This window comes from Dromiciops gliroides, chromosome 3 (genome assembly GCF_019393635.1).
Source record: "Dromiciops gliroides isolate mDroGli1 chromosome 3, mDroGli1.pri, whole genome shotgun sequence".
Classification (NCBI taxonomy): Eukaryota; Metazoa; Chordata; class Mammalia; order Microbiotheria; family Microbiotheriidae; genus Dromiciops; species Dromiciops gliroides.
In genome coordinates, this window is record NC_057863.1 from 515,475,799 (window position 1) to 515,480,671 (window position 4,873).

The following is a 4,873-nucleotide window of genomic DNA, read 5'->3' on the forward strand; positions in this document are numbered from 1 at the left end:
TAAAGACCTTGAAGGACCTGCACGAGCTAATGCAAAGTGAATGTACTGTATACAAAATAACAGCAATATTGTGAGATGATCTGCTGTGAATGACTAGTTATTTTTAGCAGTGCAATGATCCAAGGAAACTCTGAAGGTCTTATGAAAAATGCAATCCGTATACAGAAAGAGAACTGATGGTATTTCCTTTATCTATAGTTTTGTTTTTGTCTGTTTCCTTTCACAAACTGGCTAATATGGAAATGTTTCGCATGACTTCTCATGTATTGCCTATATTGAATTACTTGAGGTTTTTTTTTTGGGGGGGGGGGAGGGAGAGAGGAAGAGAATTTAGAACTCAAAATTTTTTTTAAAAATTGATGTCAAAATTTGTATTTTATATGCAATTTGGAAAATAAAATTCTAAACGTATAAAAAGAGAGTTCTTCCTTTCATACCCCTTCCCTTTTTTCCTCATTTGTGAAAGCCAGCTTCTTTTCAAAAACCTCTTTGCTGGCTACCCTCTTTTACTAACTGCACTTTCTCTCATGTCCTCTACATTTATGAAAATGAGACATCTTCCTTTTTCCTCAGTATTAGTTCCAGATGACTGTTTAATTGTTCTCACTCAGCTTTTGACTGTGATGTTCACTTTAAATTGCTCTTTCTAAGGTTATCAATGATTTCTATAAATGTTTATTGATATTTACAGCTTTTGTATCAGCTACATTTGCCAATGTATTCATCTCAGGTAGCTAACAGCCATTTCTTAGTCTGCTTACTGTTTGACCTCCTGTGGATTTTGAAACTGTAAAGAACTCCCTTTTACTGTATACCTTCTCCTCTCTTTGCTTCTATGATTCTGCTTGGTTCTCCTTCTACCTTTCTGACCATTATTTATTTTACTCTTGTGGGATCCTCATCTGTATTCTTTTCCCTAAACATGATTTCTAGCCTGTACCTTCTTTTTTATTTTTTAAAGTTGTTTTATTAAATAACTGGTTTATAAAGTCAGATCAGTGCAGTGACTTATTGGGGGAATGTGGAATTAGTGCTTATATCACAACAGTTCCCCTCAGTCACATCTTGATCTACAGTATGTGGAGAGAAGGGCGAGGCAGTGCACTAAACAACATAAATCTCAACAGGGCCTGATTTAAGTACAACCTCCTAGCTCCCATCTGCCCTTTTCACTCCACAACTTTAAATGGCATGTTCATGGGCTAGAGTCCCCACCCAAGTGGGTAAGACAGGGGCTCTGTGGTTTCCTTTTCTAACATCCTAAGTGCCCCCTCCCCTGCCCCCACTAACCTATTTAGGATAAAACTGACGTTGGGAGAGGTCAAAAAATAACCATGATCAAAATAAGTTGGGGTAGGGAGGAACTGACACAGACGGAGGGAAAATAGGTGGATTCAACTCCATAAAAATGCTACTAGAGAGGAAACGAGGGCCTCGAGAAGTGAAGTTCTGAAACAAACCAGAGGGATAAGCTCAGGAAGGACATAATGATATCAATGCTGTTCAGTGCTGCTGTGTCTCCTGCCCTGGAGAAATTCCTGGGTACTGAGACTGGATTCTCCTACTGGAGCCATGTTAGCTATGGCTACCCCCAAATGTGGTCAGAAGGTGCTTTCTAGTGTGTTGTAGTTATCCTTAAAACTCTTCAGCTCTAGGAAGTGTTTGGCTCTTTTACTCTTTTGGCTGGAGGGCAGATAGGTGACTTGGATAGTTGTTGGGGAAGAAACTTCAGGAGACTGCGTTAGATCCTTAGCTGCTGACTGGTGCTGCCGCTGGGAACTCCCACCATGGGCTTTGACAGCGGCAGCCAGTTCACTCAGTGCTTCCTGATAGTGTAGATATTCAGCCTGGCCAAAGACGCCAGTTCCATATCTAGCTGTCTCATAGCCTTCTAGCAGGGTATCAATGAGAGCTTTTCGGACACCCTTAAAGGGGGTACTTGTGTTTCGAAGCTCCAGCAGATAGGATCAGAAGTTCTTGCCCATCAGGGAACAAGGATGCCAGCCTTCTGAATGGAATGGGATCTCAGAGGCATGAATGGCATCCAATGCTTTCATCCTATCCAGGTAGTCGTAGCAATGTTGATTTCCTGGTGTCTGGCATCATCCTCTTCAGAAGCTGGGGTTCCTACTTCACATCCTGGACCTTGGATAGGCGGATGTCCATCACTTCCCTCAAATCCTTGGGAGCATTGTGTCCCATGGGGATGTGAGGGCCCTGGCGAGACTTCATAGCAAAACGCATGATTCTGCCTCTTCACAAAAATGAATAGCAGCACTAATACCAAGGTCCCGTAGGCCATCACCAGCATGACATTCACTCCAGACAACCAGTTACTGCTAGACCCCATGGCTTCCCCCCAGCTTCATTAGTTCAGGTTCCATAATTGCAATGGCTCCAGAGGTCCTTGGTGGTCCCTGGCCATTTCCTTATGGGGGAAGCCAAAGCTGGGCCCGGTCAGAAAACTAGCCTGTACCTTCTTATCTTTTATCTTGACTTTTTCAGTGATTTACTCACTTCCCAATGATCTATGTGGATGATCCCCAGGTCCCTATACAGAGCAGTCATGGAATTCATATTTCCGTTATTTAATTTGTACCTTCTAACTTTTTGGACTTTGCTAATACTACCCAATTTGCCTTCTCATCCTAGAATTTCCCCTAGTTCTTGGACCGTGTTTGACATGGAATAACTCCAATACACAGTATCACTTTTCTCTCAATTAATCAACATTTATTAAATACCTAATATGTAGCAGGCACTGAGCTAAGAGCTGGGGATACAAAAGAGAGGCCAAGGATAGTCCATTCACTCAAGTCCATTCACTCCATTGCAATTTAATGGGTGAGACAAAATCCAAACAAATATATACAAAGTATATATTATATATAAGCTGTATACAGAAAAAATAGGGAATAATTAACAAAGGAAAGGTATGATAATAAAGATTTTCCCCAAGGTTGAATTTTAGTTGGGACATAAAGGAACAAGGAAGGATTGTAATCAGATTGAAGGAGGGAAAACATTCTAGGCATGGGGTACAGCCAGACAAAATGTCCAAGGCTAACAGATAGAGAGTCTCATTCATGAAACAGCCAGAAAGCCAATGCCACTAAATCAAAGAGTATGTGTTGAGGAGTAAGGTATAAGATTGGAAAAGTTGAAAGGGATTAGGTTATTAAAGACTGAATTCCAAACAGAATATTTTGTGTTTAATCCTAAAGCTGGTAGGAAGGCACTTATTTTTTATTAAGGGAGGGAAACCCAATTGGAGCTGTGCTTTAGGAAAATAACTTGAGTAGATAAGTGGAAGATGGGTTGGAGTGGCAGGAAGATTAGAGGTAGGCAAACTCACCAGCAGGCTATTGCAAGCTTTCAGCCATGAGGTGAGGAGGGCCTGCATGAGAATGATGCCAATGTCAGAGGAGAGAAAGGGGCATATTCGAGAGATGCCACGAAGGTAAAATCAATAGGTTTTAGTAACAGATTAAATATAGAGGACAAAAGGCACTTAGGAATCCAGGATGGCTTTTAGTTTAGGAGCCTGAGGGACTGGAAGGACGGTATTGCTTTCTTTAGGAATAGAGAAAGTAGGACATGGCAGGAAGAGTTTAGTCAGAAAGATAGTGAGTTATGATTTGGACATATTGAATTTAAAATGACTTTAAGAATCTAGTTCAAAATTTCTGAAAGTTTGTTGGATCTATGAGATTGGAGATAACAGAATTTGAGGCAGGATAAGTATATTTGATTGGGTAGATAAGTGGTGCAGTTGATAGAATCCTAGGACTGAAATCAGGAAGATTCATCTTCCTGAGTAAATCTGGCTTCAGAAATTTACTAGCTGTATGACTCTGGACATGTCACTTAACCCTGTTTGCCTCAGCTCCCTCATCTGTAAAATGAGCTTGAAAAGGAAATGGCAAACCACTTTAGTTAGTATCTTTGCCAAGTCAGACATGACGGAAATGACTGAATAACAAGTATATTTGAGAATTGTGAGCAAAGAGATAATTCAATCCATGAGAGCTGATGTTATCACCAAGTGAAGTAGTATAGAGGGAAAAGAGAAGACAGCCCAGGAAAAAACCTAAGGGATACCTGTGATTAGAAGGTATGATGTGGCAGAGTATCCAGCAAAGAAGTCAGAGAAGGCATAGTCAGATAAGTAGGGGAACAAGAAGAGAATGGTGTCCTGAAAAGTTAGTAAGAAGAGATCATCTAGGGGAAGTGAACAAAGGCTGTAAGGGGTCAAGGAGAATGAGAATTGAAAAAAAGGTCATTGAATCTTGCAATGAAGAGAACATTAGTGACTTTGAAGAGACCAATTTCACTGGAAAAATAAGGTCAGAAGCCAGGTTGTAAAGAGCTTAAGAAGAGAGTGAGAAGAGAGAAAGTGTGGGCATCTATTGTAGATAGACTTTTCAAAGGAATTTAGCTACAAAGGGTAAAGGGATGATAGTTACAGGGAATGGAACCCTCAAATGAGGTTTCTTTTTTTCTCAGTAGGGGAGACAGAGGAATGTTTCTAAGCAGTAACAAATGAGCCAGTAAAAAGAGAGAGATTGAAAATAAGGGAAAGAGTAGAGATATACATGGGAGCAATCTGTTGGAAGAGATGGGATGGAATAGGATCACTTGAATAACTAGAGGGGTTAATCTTGGTAAGTAGTAAGCCTACTCCATTATATGAAACAGGGGTGAAGGAAGAGAATGTGACAGAAAGCATCTGAGTGATAGGAGATGAGGAATAGGGGAGAAAAGGGAGTTCACAGACAAATAGGCTCATTTCCCCATGTAAAACATAAGGTAAGGTTCACAGCTGGGAGAGTTAGGGAAGAGAGGGACATGGGAGCCTTGAGGAGAGATGAAA

At 40.8% G+C, this 4,873-nt stretch overlaps 1 pseudogene; it reads right to left on the minus strand.

Annotated features, from left to right (window-relative positions):
* Positions 1–1,601: 1,601 nt before the first annotated feature.
* LOC122747869 lies at positions 1,602–2,350 on the minus strand (annotated as a pseudogene).
* Between the last annotated feature and the right edge of the window lie 2,523 nt (positions 2,351–4,873).